A 20,166-nucleotide genomic window follows, 5' to 3' on the forward strand; every position below is an offset into this window, starting at 1 on the left:
CACACACACACACACACACACACACACACACACACACACACACACACACACACACACACACACACACACACACACACACACACACACACACACACACACATACACACACACATACATACACACATACATACACACATACACACACACGTCCGGAAATAATTGGACACTGATACAAGTTTTGATATTTCGGCTGTGTACCAAAATAAATACAAGTTACAGTTAAATAATGAATATGTGCTTAGAGTGCAGTCTATCAGCTTCAGTTTGAGGGTATTCACATCCAAATTGGAGGAAGGGTTTAGGAATTACATCTCTTTAATATGTAGCCCCCTCTTTTTCATGGCACCAAAAGTAATTGGACAATTGACTCAAAAGCTGTTTAATGGACAGGTGTGGGCTATTCCTTCGTTATTTCATCATCAATTAAGCAGGTAAAAGGTCTGGAGTTGAGTCCAGGTGTGGTGTTAGCATTTGGAAGCTGTTGCTGTGAATGTGGTCAAAGGAGCTCTCAATGCAAGTGAAACAGGGCATCCTTAAACTGCAAAAAAAAAAAACCATCAGAGAGATAGCAAGAAACATTAGGAGTGGCCAAATCAACAGTTTGGTACATTCTGAGAAAAAAAGAACGCACTGTTGAGCTCCAACACAAAAAGGCCTGGGTGTCCACAGAAGACAACAGTGGTGGATGATCGTAGGATCCTTTCCATGGTAAAGAAAAACCCCTTCACAACATCCAGCCAAGTGAAGAACACTCTCCAGGAGGTAGGCATATCATTATCCAAGTCTACCATAAAGAGAAGACCACGAGAGCAAATACAGAGGGTACACCACAAGGTGCAAACCATTCATAAGCCTCAAGAATAGAAAGGCCAGCTTAGACTTTGTCAAACAATATCTAAAAAAGCCAGCCCAGTTCTGGAACAGCATTCTTTGGACAGATGAAACTAAGATCAACCTGTACCAGAATGACGGGAAGAAAAAGGTATGGAGAAGACTTGGAACGGCTCATGATCTGAAGCATACCACATCATATGTAAAACACGGTGGAGGCAGTGTGATGGAATGGGCATTCATGGCTTACAATGGCACTGGGTCACTAGTGTTTATTGATGATGTGACAGAAGACAAAAGCAGCCGGATGAATTCTGAAGTGTATAGGGATATTTTGTCTGCTCAGATTCAGCCAAATTCAGCGAAGTTGATTGGACGGCGCTTCACTTTACAGATGGACAATGACCCAAAACATACTGCGAAAGCAACCCAGGAGTTTTTTAAGGCAAAGAAGTGGAATATTGTGCAGTGGCCGAGTGAATCACCTGATCTCAATCCGATCAAGCATGCATTTCACTTGCTGAAGACAAAACTTAATGCAGAAAGACCCACGAACAAACAGCAACTGAAGACAGCTGCAGTAAAGGCCTGGCAAAGCATCACAAAGGAGGAAACCCAGCGTTTGGTGATGTCCATGCGTTCCAGACTTCAAGTAGTCATTGCCTGCAATGGATTCTCGACAAAGTATTAAAAATGAATATTTTATTTATGTTTGTGTTCATTTGTCCAATTACATTTGAGCCCCTGAAATAAGGGGACTGTGTATGAAAATGGTTGCAATTCCAAACGTTTCATACGATATTTTGGCTCAACCACTTGAATTAAAGCTGAAAGTCTGCACTTCTATTGCATCTCGGTTATTTCATTTCAAATCCATTGTGGTGGTGTACAGAGCCAAAATTATGAAAATTGTCAGTGTCATGAATTTTTTTTTTCTCAATATCCATTTTATTGAATTTGTCTTTAGACCCACAAATGAGCAGCAACAGAATACAGAAGGCGTGGGAGGAAAGAGAAATGCCATGTTCCAGGTCTAATACATCTGATATTTGTTTACTAGAGAGGAGCGGCTTCTTACAGTGGCAAAAAAAAATCTCTGGGTATTAATACATTCACGATCTCCCAGAGAATAAGAAACAAATAAATACAAGTTTTAAATATATTAGTTGGTCTATAAAGAAACTGGTACAGAAGTTGGAAAAGGGATTAACAATTTCGAGATCCCTTTACCTTTTTGATTTTTAATAAACTTTACTAATCACCTGTCGTTTAAAAAAACTTATATATATTTATTATTATACAGCCATTTTCTTTAGATTAAATTGAAGTTATTTAAGTAATAATCCCTGAAGAACTTCGAGCCCCGAAGGCTGGAAGAGTTGAAGGCCCGAGGCGAAGCCGAGGGACTTTATCCCAGCCAGGACATTATTGGCCAGTAATGCCCTGTTCTGAGGGGGTTATTACTATTATAGGCTAAATGTAGGCTTATTTTTGTTTTATTTTTCTTAAAAGATACACTTTTGTAGTCATTGATTTTTATCATTATGATTGTCTACATTCTTATGCTTTTTACTGCAGGTTTATTTAAAGGAAATTGTACATAAACACAGCCCCCGCTATATACACACTCTGCAACCCCCCTCTATATACACAAACACACTCTGCAGCCCACAAAACACCCTCCTCTACACCCACAAAAAATACACTGCCGCTCATCTCCACCCTCTACACTCACAACACACACACACACACAGCAGCCCCCTGTAAACCTACAAACCTGCAGACATACACAGCAAAACACACTCTGCAGCCCTCCTCCACCCTCTACACACACACACACACACTGCAGCCCCACTTTTTACCCACAAAACACACTGCAGACACACACCAACAAAACAGATTGCTGCCCCCTCTACATCCACAAAACACACAGCAGCAGCCCCCCTGTAAACTCTCACACTGCAGACACACACAAAACACTCTGCATCCCTTCTTCACCCACAAAACACACACTGCAGACACACACCAACAAAACAGACTCTGCTGTCCCCTCTACACCCACAAAACACACACACCTACAGAAGACACACCAATAAAACACAGCTGGCCACTTTACACACACAACAGACACACAAACCTTTCCCCTCACTCTCCTGTGCAGAGCTTTCTGCAGGCAGGGTGGGGAAGGAGTCAGTGCCTTGCTAGAGCCTCCTGTCTGAGAGCTGATCTCACTCTTTGTGAATGAGAACTGAAAGCTGATTGGCTAAAAAACTTGGCAGGGTGCCAAAAATTCCATCCCATTACTGATGGTTTGTTCTTGTATAGCGCTGCTAGTTTACGTAGGGCTTCACAGAGACATTTTGCAGACACAGTCCCTGCCCCGTGGAGCTTGAAATCTATGTTTTTGGTGACTGAGGCACAGGGAGATAGTGACTTGCCCAAGGTCCCCTACTTCAAACTCAGTGCCAGTCAGTGTCTTTACTCACTAAGCCAGGGGGGCGCAACCTTTTTTCCCTGCGCCCCCCTGCCGGCGGTCCCTCACTCCCGCGCCCCCCCCCCCCAACCTCCGGTGTAATGACGTCACGGTGCCATAGCAACGTGACGTCACATGACCTTGCAGCGTCATTTTGACGCTGCGTTGCCATGGCGACGCAGGGAGGAAGCCGCCGGAGCCACGGTAAGTTCGGTTTACAGAGGCCCTGCAGTTCCCCCGGCACTTAATTTAAGTGCCTTCGGGAAGCGCGCGAGGCCTCTGTAAACACCGCGCCCCCCCGTCGGCAGTCTCGCCCCCCCCCCCCTGGGGGTCGTGCCCCCCAGTTTGCGCACCGCTGCACTAAGCTGCTCCTTTTCCCTTCCTTTTTATTCTTGTTTTTTTAAGTACTGGACACTATTTCCTCTGCTGTTTAATAGAAACAATGACAATTGCAGAAGTGTCAACCTAAAAGAACCAAAATCAGTAAAACTGGGAAGTTCTGGACCAAGCAAATTGCATCTTTGTTGAAAAGCGCTGATTATAACTAGTGACCATGAAATGCCAATGAGTCTGCTGATGCTCAAAATCAGTGTCTCAGACAACGCATCATTGAGACAAATGGAAGTATTCATTTTGTTTCGTGCTGTTGCTGTCTTACCACCTTATGTGTTTGATGCATTTGTTGGCGCCTCCACCCTTTAGTACTGTGCTTTCCAAACTTTGTGTCGCGACGCATTAGTGTGTCGGCTGCAGTGTGTAGGTGTGTCGTGACGAGAAACCTCTGAGCGGTGCACAAACTGGGGCCCTGGGGTGGGGGGCGCAAGATTATTTAGGGGGGCGCTGCCAGTCAGGGCCGCCATCAGGGGGTTTGCCGTCCCCTCGACAAAACTGGTCACCACAGGGTGACAGGCGCGCGCTGGGGGAAAATAAATAAATAAAAATCCCCCCACCTGATTGGTTGGCGCGCAGCCAATCTCTATCTGAGCTGCACAGTGAGGAGGCACCTTTTCCTGCATGGAGCGAGTAAGGTAAGTACAGCTCTATGCCTCCCTTAGCTCCGATGTGGCCACTCCGGTCCGATTTGCCCCCGCTAGTCTGATTTGGCCCGTGTGTGTGTGTGATATTGTGTGTGTGTGATATTGTGTGTGTGTGATATTGTGTGTGTGTGATATTGTGTGTGTGTGATATTGTGTGTGTGTGATATTGTGTGTGTGTGATATTGTGTGTGTGTGATATTGTGTGTGTGTGATATTGTGTGTGTGTGTGATATTGTGTGTGTGATATTGTGTGTGTGTGTGATATTGTGTGTGGGATTGTGTGTGATATTGTGTGTGGGATTGTGTGTGGGATTGTGTGTGTGATTGTGTGTGTGAGTGTGTGTGTGTGTGAGTGTGTGTGTGTGTGTGTGTGTGTGTGTGTCAGTGTGAATTAATACAGACACCAATCCAGTCAGTCACCCACCCATGCACCCCAGTGTCTGTCACCCACCCTCTCTCTCTGTCATTTATGTATGTGTCCGTATCTCTTATAAGGGGTTAGTTTAACCTCCGGTTTGCTAGTAAAACTGAATTACTGTGTCGCGAAATGATGCGTGTCTAAAAAGTGTCACCAACATGAAAAGTTTGGAAAGCTCTGCTTTGAACATTTGTCATAGTGACCACAATAGACGTCATTCTAAGACCAGGTCCCCAGTGGCCGCTGCTGCGGCGTGCGAACCACAGCACAGCACTCTATTCGACAGGCTCCAGTGGCCGTGTGCGTCTTGGCACGCCAAGCGCAGCTACGCGTAAGCTGACAGGGAAGACAAGAATTTTCCCGCTGCGCGGTCACGTGCTCGGCGGGTAGCCAACGGAAGGACGGATATGCCCCGCCATGGCCGTGCCCCCCGTCATTGCCGCGCCCCCATGCGCATCCAATCGTTCCCCTACAGACCGCGGATCGCGGCTGTAGTCTCTGCACGCGTAGCAGTGAGCACTGGGGCCGTAGCCTAATTGATGGCTAACAAATATTTCACCAAATGTAATATACTCTCAAGTCTAAAACAATATTCTAAGATTTCTTAATGTTGAAAACAAAATTTAGGAGACGCAACCTCTCCAATACTGTTTTTGTTTCTCTTCATTACCTGAGACCCCTGGTGCAGGTAATATACATAAAGTAAATGTATAAAAGGGAAGCCCGGATTACTGCTTTAACATCTGTTTTCTTTAAGTACTCTGCGGTTTTTGTCTAGAGTATACCAACACCACATAACTTTAAGTTAATTTGTTTAAACAAACACATTTGCTTTGCTGTGATGCGGCATTGAGTTGTTTGAAGTGCTGTGACTGATTCAATGAATAATCTTTGCATCACCACTGGGTAGGTCACAATGTTATCATTAGCTGTGGCATGAAATTCCAATAATCACTTTCCTCTATGTACATGCCTTTATTTCTTCTTAAAAGATGTCATATTTAGGGCCGGTTAAGGTCATTTTAAAGGTCAAGTAGCAGACCTCAAGGTTCTTTACTGAACACTGATTTATTTATTTTACTCCTATATTTTCAGTTTGCTGCTCTCTGGGTGGCCAATAGGTTTTTACTAAGACTGGGTTTTATAGTCATCAGTGGAAGGTACATAAAAAAGGCATAACACTTGACACACAATGAATACCTTTTTGATCATGGTATAAAACAATATTCTGCATTGTCTGGTTCTAAATCTTCAGACTCTTTCAGCATTCTTCCTTAAATACACCTTGAAGATTTAGTAGACAGCAGTTTCCTGGAGAACATGGATAAGGTTTCATTGGACCTTTTAGTGCGCATTCGCATGTTTTTCATCTCCTGTTTACTTGCAGATCATTGTAATCTTAAATGACGAGAGTGGCGACTGTGTGTCGAAAGCCCAGATAACGGTGCTTGGGATATGGTTTTTTTTTCTTCTTCCTGGAATCATAGTAGTGAAACAAGGGTATCCTAGTTACATTGAGCAACAGGTTTTATTGTTTGCCATTGATGTCACTAATAGCAGCTCGTATGTATATCTTTATTGATATAGCACCATCCATGTACATGGCACTTTCCAGCAGTAATACACATGACATAATCTTATAACACACAGTGATAATAAGCGCTTCAGACATGAGTGACAATAGGAAAGGGTGTCCCTGTCCCAAAGCTTACAATCTAAGTGGTAAGTAGTGAGAACTTAGAGAGAGTGTGAGGGTGTTCTGGTAAGTGTCTCAGCAAGGTGTCATGGTCAGTACATCTGAGATATATAGGAACTGCCACACGGAGCTACCCATATGCTTAGTTAGAGGTGTGTTTTAGGAAAGGTGTTGTAAGAGGGTGCGAGTTGGATATTGAGGGGAAGGACATTCGGAGCAGGGACTCCTCTTCCTTAATGTTACTTTTATGTCTGAAGCACTTATTCCCATGATCTGTTATTTATATTATTTGTTATTTATATGATATGTATTACTACTGTGAAGCGCTATGTACATTTATGGCGCTATATAAATAAAGACATACAATACAATACAATGGCAGTGAGTGAAAGAGGCTTTAGGTGGGACAGGACTTTAGATACAAAAGTGGTAGACAGAAGATATCCTTGAGCAGAACGCAAGAGTCGGGCAGGTGTATAAAAAGAAATTAGGGCCGAGATGTAATGAGGGCAGAAAAGGGAATACAACCTGGCTCCCTTGGCAGTGCACTGCTATTTTTCTTTTGGTCTTTACCAGAAAAGTGAATAGCCTTAAAAGTGAGGAGGAGAATTTTTTAAGTGATAGCTTAATAGGAAGCCAGGAGAGGGATTTCAGGAGGAGAGACGCTGAGGCAGATTTAGGTTACAATAGTCGATACAGGAAGGAATTAGGGCCTGTGTTTCAGTTTTAGCAGTAGACAGACGAAAGGGTGTATTTTTGCAATCTTACAATGGTAAAAATGAAAGATTTTAGCTACATTGTGAATGTGAGGGAGGAGTCAAATGTGACACCTAGTCAGCGTGCGTCTGATACTGGGTGTATGATAGTACTGCCAACAGTAATATAGAAGGGGGCAGTAGGGCCAGGCGTGGATGGAAGTGTGTGGAACTCCATCTGCGACATGTTATATTTGAGTCAGTACAGGGCCATCCAGGATGATATAGCAGAAAGACATTCAGAGACTTTGATCTGTACAGCAGGTGTTAGGTCAGTGGTTAAAAGGTAAATTTGTGTAATCAGCATAGAGGTGATATTTGAAACATAGAGATGTAATAAGGTTACCTCGAAAGAGTGTAAAAAGATAAGCAGTCCCAGGACCTACAGTAGCCCTGGGGTACACCCACAGAGAAATCTGAGGAGGGTGTGTTGGCAAATGAAACACTGAAAGTATGATGGGAGAGGTAAGGGGAAATCCAGGATAGAGCTTTTTTAAAACCAAGAGTATGGAGAATGTGAAAGAGAAGAGGGTGGTCCAGAGTATCAAAGGCTGCAGAGAGTTTGAGTAATACAGACGAGACCACGAGTATTCTAAAGCTTGCCTTAAACTAGCCCGGTTACATTCTGGGTATGTGCTGGGTGTAACCTGGCTAATTTAAGGCAAGTTTAAGGCATTTCTGCATTGACTAATGACCCATAGGATTAACACAGCAGGGGTCCCTGGCTGTCCCATTCAGTTTGAATGGAACTGCCAGGGGCCCCCGTTGTTAATCAGATGGGCCATTAATCAATGCTGAAATGCCTGGTCTAGTTTAAGGCAAGTTTAAAGCATGTATCCAGCATGTACCTGGGTCTTTTTGGCGATTGCGACTGGTTTGTGTTAGAATAACCGTGGGCACTACAGTATGAGCGAAGTTTAATGACCATTGTCTTTTGCAGCATGTTGGTCATTCGTTATTTTTGTGAGTGCTGTTTTCAGTGGAGTGAGCAGTGCAAAGCCGTATTGGATCTAGGAGAGCAGAGATGGTGATATAATGGAGTTAGCAAGAGAACACAAAGCGTTCAAGGAGTTGAGGGAAAAGGCAGGAGAGAGACCGGTATTTGTTGTTTTTGAGTAACGGTACAACCGTTGCTTGCTTGATGGAGGTGGGAAAGTTACCAGAGTAGAGGGGGGAGTTAAAAAATGTGTGGTGAGTTTAGAGTAGGAACAAGAGGTATGAGGAGATGGGGAGAATAGGTTCAAGAGGGCAAGTGTTAGAGGGAAAAGAGGAAATCAGGAGTCACGAGTCAAGGAAGGCAGGAGTAGTTAGAAAGAGGTGTAGGAGGATATAGAGGGGATGTCTTGACGAATGGAATTCACCTTTGTCTTTAAATAGTCGGCAAAGTGCTGAGGTGAGAGAGGAAAAAGACCAGTATCAGGCAGTGGTCTGAGTTGCGAGTCAATGACAGAGAGTCACGTGGGTTGGACTTGTGAGTGTGGATTAGTGATGAAAAGTAGGTTTGTTTAGCCTGGGAGAGGGCAGAGTTTAAACAGGTAAAACAGGCCACGGCAATCCCCAGTCTTTGGAAACCAGTAAGCTAATATTGAGCTGCTGCGGCTTTACGCAGCGCTCGCCTTCCACAGAGTTGAAGGAATTTTTCCTTGCTCTTATGATGTCAACAGACTTTGTCACACAAAAGGAAGAGTAAGCAAAGGAAAGTTTTAGGTAATCATTGGAGTAATCTGATGAATTATACAAATGAGTTATTTTAGAATATTTTGGTTGATTTTAAGGGATTTGTCCCTGATTTAACTGCTTTCAGTGATGGTTATCCAATATCATCTCACAACCTGCAATCCATGTAATTAGGCATAACCTTTTTAACGAAATAACGATAATGAAATACGTAGAATTTGTGGTTCTTCAGGGAATAAACCAAGAATGTATTTTATTTGGTGGATGTTTCATTTTGTCGTTAACCTCGTTACGTTATCGTGTGCCACCGCCGGCCCCCCTGCACTTCCATGTTGTAATCGCTCGAGGACGATCGCATAACCCGGTCATGCCCTGGATACCCGGGAGTGATCACCCTGGAAACAGTGATCACCCTGATCACCGACCTTAAAAAAGGAGCACGGGCACATGATGTATCTGGTCCTTTATAGAGCCTGCAGTGTACGAAGCACATTAATAGGGCACTGTAAAAGTTGATCTCTCGTTCTTGCGTAACAAGGGTCCATATTTTTCTGTTTCTGTTGATCAAATTATGATGGGATTTCTGTGTTTGCTGATTAAGATAAATTCACGTAAAGTGTCAGTTATGTCTTTGAAAGGTTTTTGCTTGATTTTGAAGTGGAGACATTTAGGTGGCACTTGACTATCACTTCACCATGTAAGTTTCACATCTCAGCTTTGTAATTGATTAATGAAATCAACATGTAGCTCCACGCATTGTATTAGAATCGGAGCCATTGTTTTCAGGCTTCTGCTACACTATTCAGAATTACTATTGTCCTTTGATTACCTGACAACTACTCACAGCCCCTTAGAAATTATCTACTAAATATAGAAATCTGGAAGCCGAGTGAAAAAGAAAAACACTTCTGTACTTTTCACGGATCAACATTTATGTAAGCCATTATAAATGAGGGGCTATTTCTGAAGTGCAATTGGACCCTCCTCACATGTGCATCAGACAATGCAAATGAGTTGGATTTAAGCACTAAAGAATACACACCCATTTTTAAATACTTCAATCAACATTCAAAATATATTTTTTTTTAGCACATTGGGTTTTTTTTTCTTCCATCTTGATCACATTCACTTGGAAATATTTTAGTATTTTTCTATTTGGGCAAAATATTGATGCAGGATTTTTTTTTTTTTTACCTATTTCTCTTTTGAGGGTTTTTGTATTGCAATGATTAAAATGACCAGATTTAAAATAAAAAATAAAAAGTTATTTCCTCAGGAACCCAATGCTTTGGTGCCTTCAAAGCCAAGTTGTTGAAACTGGATCCACCCATATGTTCATCTTGCCATCGACCATGATGTAAATAAGAAAGCATGATTAATTATACTGGCATTTGAAATGGGTATCACTGTTTTCCATTTACATGTACCTGTACTTGCTGGTATGTTTTGTCATTGCATTATTCATATTGAACTTCAATAATGTTACTCCTTTCAAATGTATAGATTGTTAGATCAGACATGGCGAGTCACTGATTTTCTGAGAGTCCCACTGAGTGTCATGCAGTTTTGGCATCAACAGTCTTAGATTTTAATGCAATCCCACTGATATGTTATACTTATAAATGTTATTTTATGGGGAAAGTACGGACTAATGTTTGGTTCAGAATCCCTAAATTGAACTTAGTTTTGTTCCTGTAAGTTGACATCTGCACGCCATCCAGCATTTGCACTAGCCAGGCAAAATTACTTGTATTTAGCGTTCAAAAACGTTTACAATTAATAAATAAATCACTTTAAATATCTGGTGTCTCTTTTCAACTTCAATTTTTCTCCATTGTGTTCCCAATTTCCCATCTCTGCTACCTTCACTCCCAATCTCTGACTTGCACCTCACTGCCTTTCTCTCCCCTCTGATAGCCATTCCCGCTCTCTACCTTCACCTTATTGTTTCCCCTTTTCCTTTGAACCTGATTGCCACCTCACTACCCCCCTCCTGCACCTCTTTGCAGCTCCATGGGGGTTATAAAGTCAGAACTGCTCTCTGCTTTGATGTTCCTGCACTAGTCGCTGCTGATCTTTGAGCACCCACACGTATACAAATATACATTTGTGGACAACTTTACTGTGAATATATTTCAAACCAGTTATTTCCCATTTTGGGATATGTTTGATTGCCTGGTATTCCCTATTTTATTGATGTTACTGTTTCATGTCTTTACCAGACCTATTTCGTTTTTTTTCTGGTGTGGTTTGCCTTGCTTCCTCTTTCAATGAGAAATTCTCCCGTTTCTCCTAGAATGCTTCTCTGGTTCTATGACCCCTTGTCTATAGAACATTTGATTTCAAGAGGGGCTTACTTACATCACCTCCTTTGATAGTGTTCCGTTCCAAATCCTGCCTCGACTCCTTTTTCCAAGGTTTGCAAACGGTTTTAATTAAAGCTTGCAAGTGGAAAATGTACCTCTGCAGTAATTAATGTGTAGTACCTATGAAAATGTCAAACATGCCAGATAATTTGCCATTTCACTGAAAAAGATTATAGTAGTAAAAAGCATTGTGTTGACAGGTTGTCAGACCTTAAACTGCATGTTGAACAAACTTTTTTTTTTTTTGGTAGCACTTTTACCGCTAAACGTATTTGCTGTTAGCTCCTTGTGAGGCATTTCCAATGTCTCTGGCAGCAAAAGATAAATAAAAAATATATTTTTGTACTACTGATCACTTTATCGGACTTGGGGTCCAGAAGGGTCATGAAATGAACATCTGCAGCTCCTAATCACACTGCCAAAATGTTCTGAATTCTGAATGGTGGATACTGTGGGACCTTCCTTTTTTTTTTCTTGGCAATTTTCTTTATAGTGAGTGAACACTACAGTGTTGGCAAACATAACCTTACGGAGCACTCTCCACCCCCCTCTCTTTTTTTTTTTTTTTTTTGTCGTGACTCTTGTTAATTTATGCTAAATATAAGCCCGCAATCCATGAAATGAAAACAGAGGAAGGAAGGTCAAAACATACAGATAGGGGGTGGGCAACTCCAGTCCTCAAGGGCCACTGTTAAAGACTGAGCCACCTGTGCTGAAGCTGGGACTGATTGAACCATATGTGCTGAAGCAGGGATATCCTGAGAACTTGACCTGTTGGTGGCTCTTGAGGACTGGAGGTGCCCACCACTGATATACTGTAGATCAGGCCTGCACAACATACGGCCCGCGGGCCGCATGGCCTCTGTGCGGCCCGCGATTACTCCAGCCGGGCGCCAGTTAATTAATTAAATAAAATTTAAAAAAAAGTTTTAAAAAATGGCGGCGATTCATCCCCCCCCTCCTATACCCCCTTCTCCACCCCCTCCTCCCCTCCTCCACCACCCCCTCCTCCCCTCCTCCACCACGCCCTCCTCCCCTCCTCCACCACCCCTCCCCGCCCCCGGGTTTTGCGGTGCACGGGGGCAGCAGCAGCATGAGGCAGCCGTGAGTATTTTTTTTTTCAATAGCAGGATGCCGGGGGCGGGGCTTAGTACCGGGGAGAGAGGATGAGCTGAGCTGAAAGAGGTGTGTGTGTATAAAACGGGCTGGTGGGGGATGGGTGTGAAAAACGGGCTGGTGTGGGTGGGTGTGAAAAACGGGCTGGTGGGGGGTGGGTGTGAAAAACGGGCTGGTGGGGGGTGGGTGTGAAAAACGGGCTGGTGGGGGGGTGGGCTGCTGACATGTGAGGGGTGGGCTGCTGACATGTGAGGGGTGGGCTGCTGACATGTGAGGGGTGGGTGGGCTGCTGACATGTGAGGGGGGGGTGGGCTGCTGACATGTGAGGGGGGGGTGGGCTGCTGACATGTGAGGGGGGGGTGGGCTGCTGACATGTGAGGGGGGGTGGGCTGCTGACATGTGGGGGGGGTGGGCTGCTGACGTGAGGGGGGGTGGGCTGCTGACGTGAGGGGGGGTGGGCCGGTGACGTGAGGGGGGGTGGGCCGGTGACGTGAGGGGGGGTGGGCCGGTGACGTGAGGGGGGGTAGGCCGCTGACATGTGAGGGAGGGTGGGCTGCTGACATGTGAGGAGGGTGGGCTGCTGACATGTGAGGTGCGGGGGGGGAGAGAGTGATGTGAGTTGCAGGGGGAGGCTATGATGTGAGTTGCAGGGGGGGGGGAGAGTGTCATATTGAGGGGAGTGGGAGAGAGTGGCATTGAGGGGAGGGGGAAAGAGTGTCATATTGATGGGAGGGGGAGAGCGTGTCATTTAGGGGAGGGGGAGAGCGTGTCATTTAGGGGAGGGGGAGAGCGTGTCATTTAGGGGAGGGGGAGAGCGTGTCATATTGAGGGGAGGGGGAGAGTGTCATATTGAGGGGAGGGGGAGAGTGTCATATTGAGGGGAGGGGGAGAGTGTCATATTGAGGGGAGGGGGAGAGTGTCATATTGAGGGGAGGGGAGAGTGTCATATTGAGGGGAGGGGGAGAGTGTCATATTGAGGGGAGGGAGTGTCATATTGAGGGGAGAGAGAGAGAGTCATATTGAGGGGAGGGGGAGAGAGTGTCATATTGAGGGGAGGGGGAGAGTGTCATATTGAGGGGAGGGGGAGAGTGTCATATTGAGGGGAGGGGGAGAGTGTCATATTGAGGAGAGGGGAGAGAGTCATATTGAGAGGAGGGGGAGAGTGATTTAGGGGAGGGGGAGAGAGTGTTATATTGAGGGAAGAGAGACATGGGGGGGATGCTGACATTGGATGCTGACTTGGGGGGGCGGCTGCTGACATGGAATGGGCTGGTGGGACGTGGAGCAGGTATTGTGTGTTTGATGTGGAGGGGGGTATTGTGTGGGTGAGGGGGAGAGATGGCTGTATGAGAGATAGAGGTGGAGAATCGTAAAGGTTGATAGTGAGGGGTTCTGGAGGAGAGATGAGGATGATGATGATTTAACCCGTGCGGCCCAATTATTTTTTCCTTGGAGCAGTTCGGCCCTTCTCACTTTACGAGTTGGGCAGGCCTGCTGTAGAAGCATCAGTAATTAACACAAAAGTAAAAATGTATTACACAAATTCAACAAGTACTGTAATATTAAACTGTATTTTACTACTAGTTCTTGCACATTATATGCTATTGAGACAATTTATGTTGGCATTTGGTGTGTTCAGTAATTGCAATGATGTAACAATGAGCTCGTTCATTTGCAAAATGCAGTTGTGCGTGCTCTTGTGCGTGCTCTTAAAGTCCTACAAATTTTCTTAATCATTTTACTCACTTTGCTAAATGTGTTCATGTTAACATTCTTTCATAGTTATTTGTGCCTGCCTTGCAGATATCATTGTTATATACGCGTATGTTTTTGTTGGCAGCTTCACAACAAAGCCAAAAACACGGTTCAAAAATGCAAAATAGCGTCTTTGAATTGATTGCTGGTTCTACTGTGCTTCCCAGGTTTTGCTTTACAAATTGCTTGATGCAACCGGCCAAACGTTTAATAGGATATTACTAACAGAAAAAAGTTGAATACTCCTAATTTAGTTGTCAATGCCTCGAATATTGCCATCTGTTTTAACAGTGATGTCTGGGAGGCGGTGCGAGTCTGTCGATGTACTCTTAGGCATGCTTATTTTTCAGGTAGTTATTTTACATTGTATTTTTCTTAAACCCTAGTACAGACTTTTTTTTTTATTTTATTTTTTTACTTTGAAGCATTAAATGAAAATAAGCATAGTTTGGAGAACATTAGTATCTGCTTATTTTCTGTCACTGTGCTCTTTTTTTTTAGTAAGGCAATTGTGCCTTATGTGTCGGTAGCCCCTCCAGCTGGTTTGCGGGGTTCACGTAATGGCCACTTTTCAAAGCTCCGCACCATGCGGGCCAATAGGAAGCAGTAACGTCATCCGGCTCACGTGGTGCGGAGCTTTGAAAAGCAGGGATACCGGAACCCCATTTCGGAGGTAAGTATCTCTGGAAGCGAGGGGTCCCCATAACTGAAATGTAATTGGCTCAGCTCAGAAGACCCCCTTCTTCAATCCTATTTGGAAAAATAAATGTAAAGAAAAAAACAAAGCGCTTGGATTGCAGCATCAGTCACCTAACTAAAGATTCAATTCATTAATCGGATCTCTGCAGTTTGCTTTGGTCCAACGCAAGATTGCCCCTTTACCAGGACAACATGTTCTCTCACAGAACAATTGTATGCTGGCCGTAGGGAACATTTACATGAACACCAACCTGCAATCAGTTTAGCAAGTGGCCTCCTTAATACAGTCTTGGGTTTTTCCTGTTCTGCCAACAGTTATATAAGGTGAATAATAAAAAATTCTTCCCCACAAATAAAAAAATCTCAGGTTGAGCGTAAAACACTGGAGTACTTTTAACCCTGCATGGGATGTATGGGCCTGTAACGTTGCCATTGTATGTTGGTCTTTAGCTGGAATTGCCTTCATACTAGTACAGGTAGTCCTCGCTATCCAACATTTCACTTTACAACGAAGGGCATATCCAGCGCTTTACAATGTAACCCTATGAGCCGTTTCTCGACGCCAAAATGCGTTATCCAACAATCATTAACACCGATTTAACATGGGACTCGCTTTACAGCGGTTTCACTAACCAACGCTACTTCCATAACGGATTCCGTTGGATAACCGAGGACTGCCTGTAATAATAAGTTTCCCGTTTATCATCTTTATCCAAAGCACTTCACAAATTCAAGATTACATTATTTTATTTATCTTGGAAATTTAAGAGGCATTTTCATGTTAGTGGGAGTTCAGTAAAGTGTTTTTATATATATTTTATGCATCTTAACCCTGGCTGTGCTCAAAACTGTGACCATGCAGCAAGCTTAAGCCTATAGGGAGCCATGTATAAAATGGTTTTTGAAGAAAAAATGGCACTGTGTGCTCATTTGCATGTCATTTCCCAGAATCCCTTGCTGCAGTGGAAGTGCTGGGTGATGGTGAAAGGCGGGGTTGCAGACCTGCCTAAGACATGCAAATGAGCATACAGTATATTTACATTTGCTATATATATATATATATATATATATATATATATATATATATATATATATATATATATATATATATATATATATACATATACATATATATATATACATATATATATACATATATATACATACATTTATATTTATATATATTTATATACATATATATACATACATACATACATATATATGTGTATATATATATATATCTAAATATGTATGTATGTATGTATATATATGTATGCATATACATACATACATATTTATTTATATACATACTTACATACATATTTATTTATTTTTATATATATATATATATATATATATATATATAATATATAATATATACAGTGGTCGACAAATCGCCAAAAAATCTACTCGCCCAACGAAGAAATCTACTCGCCACCTAGTACCAAACGTGTGATGCCTGGGCCAATAGGAGCTCGCCACGATGTTAAATCCACTCGCCCGGGGCGTGCAAATGTATAGGTTTGTCGAACACTGTGTATATATGTATATGTATATATATATATATATGTATATATATATATATATATATATATATATATATATATATATATATATATATATATATATATATATATATATATATATATATATATATATATATATATATATGATACGAACCAATCCAAAGACCAGTAAAGAGACAGCACACCGCACGGGGTTAATCCAAAAATCTATATTCACAACATGAAATACACGTAAGCCAACGTTTCGGTCCCACAGAGAGACCTTCCTCAGGGCCGGCCCTGAGGAAGGTCTCTCTGTGGGACCGAAACGTTGGCTTACGTGTATTTCATGTTGTGAATATAGATTTTTGGATTAACCCCGTGCGGTGTGCTGTCTCTTTACTGGTCTTTGGATTGGTTCGTATCATACTTATTTTCTATGGGACTAGCATCTGCTATTATAACCTTTTCTACTGCAGTGTGCTAACTGACCTTCATGTGTATATATATATATATATACATATATATATATATATATATATATACATATATACTAGCACACACACACCTAGCGCACACACACACACATCTAGCACAGGTTTACCTCTTTTTGTGAAGATGTTACTTGGCTATAAATGTTAATATTCTTGCTTTCGTTTAAAAAATAATAATTACCCAGTTGTCCAGTTTTGGAGAATAGTACCCTAACCTAAAGACTTCAAAATATTCCAGCTCCTAGATCACATTCTAAACTACTTGGAACCTATTCATTAATATGAACTGTAGCGAACTAATTATTACAGACTGTGAGTGTCGGTATTTAGAATAAAGACCAGTTTTATAATTACAGATGCAGTTAGTGTTAGAACACTTACCCGGGAAATTCTGGGACAATCTCACAGTAAATCCCGCAACATTGCCTCAACATTTCTGTGAGATTCTTAATGGCCCATCGGATTAACACAGCGGGGGGTCCCTGCATTCCTGTTCTAATACGGGTAGCTGCATCTGCAGATACAATCTGATCATTTTATTTTTATTTTTTGTGGTCCCCCTGCTTTCAGAGATGCGTACCTCCAAAGGGGGTGCTGTTATCCCCTGCGAGTTTAAAGGTCATGCGTCATGTGGCTAATAGCAAGCCGCACCAGATGAGGTCACGGCTTCCTATTGGCCCACAGGATGCGGAAGCTCCGAAGCGGGTCTCATAATGTGAGCCCTAGTGAACCTGAGTGACTGCCGGCACCTACGGAGGTAAGTATCTCCGGAAGCAGGGGGTCCCCGAAAATTAATGGAGTTCATCTCCAGAGATCCCTTGCTTCAATCCTATGTAAGAAAAAAGGCAAGAGGGCCAGTTTTACAGAAGCTCTCGAATTTACAGGTAATTAGATGTGATTGTAAGGGTGATTTTTTTTTTTTTTTTTTACTGCATGTTCACAGATATTTGGCTTGTTTGTTGGGTTTAGTATCCCTGTCAGTGATTCAGCAGAGCTCCAATGTGTAGGGCACTTTATTTGCTATTCCCGTAAAAAATAAATGCAATTTATCTGTGCTTGGAGAATCACCCCTAATCTAAAAACCAATGACTGTGACCACAACCCCAGTTGCTGATTTTTATGTTTTAAGGTAATTTTGTCAACTGAATTTAACAGACCGTAGCCTCATATTATATTACTTAGCTGATTTGATTTTAAATCATCATTTATCCCTACATTACTGATCTCCAGAGCAGGGTTTTAAGTTCATGTGAAAATGAAACGCCTCTATCCCTCCCATCCATTAGACACAATTTAAATTATGAATTCCATTTTTGAAAGTAAGTAAAGGAAGTGGGTCCTGACTGAGTACTTTTACATTATTCAAGCTCCAATTTATGTTCCAGAGAAGGAGCAACCTTTTCAAAATAGAATGGAAAAAATGAGCAGGTAAAATATAGATTGGATTAGCAAACATCAAGGCAAAGAAACCTGTGTATGTGCGCTCAGTCCAACCTTTTCGCTGTATCTTTGTGGAATCTCTTACTCGGATAGTCAATAAATGCCTTTCAAATCACCATGACAATTTAGCTAAAAGAAAAGTAGTGTGACATTGATTTTTTTTTTTTTCCTTCTCACTTTCATCATAAGGGTCCCTCTTACATGCAGTTTTCTCATTGTGTGTTTTATTCAGAAATGCAGAATGTCACTCCTATGTGATGATGATAAAATTACTGCAGCAGGGTGTATGTGCCATTAGTTGCAAAGCAGATGAAAAAGATCCCCTTAAATGCAGCGGCGCCTCTATCTCCATTTTTTTTCCCCCATCACATTTCCTCTACTTTGTCTTCATTTTGCTGGCTCCATATTTTGTAGGCGTCTGTTTCATAGAAACATTTGTCAGATTATTTGTGGTTTAAATTGAAACCTACATGTTGGCTTTTTTTAGCAAGCCCTTTACTCTTCAGTGGTTCTTATCATCTGTTGTCTTTCCTTTAGTAATGCTTCTCAGTAATGTTTGTGTTTTAGTGGGGGGTGGGAGGGTTTTGTGAGTTTATAAAAAAAAAATTGTAGTTTCCAATGAAAATAAATTGCTCGTTACTGTGTATTTGATTTTGAAAGAGAAATAAAGCCCAATGCTGATCTTGGGTGCTCCACAAGGAAACCCATTTTAGTCCAAACTCCTAAGTATTTGTGTGACCGACAGTAATACTGTAGATGCTTTCTGCTCATTTCCATTGTGTCTTAAAATGTAATGAGAAGCTACCTAATGTATTGCAGTAAGACGGGACCTATGCATTTTAAACGTATCGTGTCCTTATAAAGCAAAATGTTTAAGCTGTAGAATGTTTCAGGAGAAGGCGGTAAATTGATTACACATTGTGTTGTGGGTATTGTTTCACTTATTTATTTTTAGGTACTAAACTTGTTCAAGACTTTTGAGGAGCAGCACTGCAGGGTTCATAGAGATGCCAGTTTCAGCTATTCTAAATTTTCAGCAATAAAATCACCACCACGTGTAGGCGAACCTCCCTTTTGATGAGCAAATTTCACATCGCTGAATAACTAGTGGCTATTTTTTTGCCCTAAGACTTCATGGGTTCAGAGCAGTTGTACTGGTTAACAGAACACAAAACCCCAGCAAGCTCTTTTTGGGAACCCCTGAGCCCCCACAAAATATATGTATGAATTTAAGTGTCAAAATAAAGTGTGGCATATGTATACAACAGACGACAGAGAAGCCCAATGCTACAGTAGATCCAACATGACAGAAATACACAGTAAAATACTTATATATTCTCTTGAAAAAGGGGTCATTTAGTTTTAACCCTTTGGCCAAAGCGTTGTAAGCTTGCGAGCCACGACAAGGCAGACACCCGTTCGCAAGTCCTAACACTACCAGATACCAGTTGTACTGGTTGCCACATTGGAGGGGAGCCCTATATTAGCTGCTATTGACAAAGGTTCAGATTAGTGACAAAGACTAATGTAATGGGACTCCTTTCAGGTGTTTTCTTCTGTACATAAGATTTGGAGTTCAATTCCTACCATATTTCCCTCTGATATGACTTGTGTATACTGTACCTTCCCTGGCAAGATCTTAATAACAAAACACACTGTGCAGTGGGCAAGTAACTCTACTGTATTACAGTATCACAGGTTGATGTATGCTTTAACCCAAGTTCTGTGGCCACACATGTATTATTCTTACAGTGCAGTATTTGTATTCTGCTGTGACCTCCTCTCCCCTGCACGGAGTGCCTCTATACAGGAACTTTGTCCACCCTGGGACATTCCAGGTTTTTTGTTTTGAAGTGATTGCTGAGCCATTTAATTAGGGTGATCAATGATGTCCCTTCCTCTTC

The 20,166-nt window shown here is 42.3% G+C and overlaps 1 protein-coding gene across 1 annotated transcript in view; it reads left to right on the top strand.

Moving 5' to 3' along the window:
- ATRN (attractin) overlaps positions 1–20,166 on the top strand; it is a 209,501-nt gene that overhangs the window by 177,936 nt on the left and 11,399 nt on the right. The window lies entirely within an intron of this gene.

Source organism: Ascaphus truei, chromosome 1 (genome assembly GCF_040206685.1).
Source record: "Ascaphus truei isolate aAscTru1 chromosome 1, aAscTru1.hap1, whole genome shotgun sequence".
Lineage (NCBI taxonomy): Eukaryota > Metazoa > Chordata > Amphibia > Anura > Ascaphidae > Ascaphus > Ascaphus truei.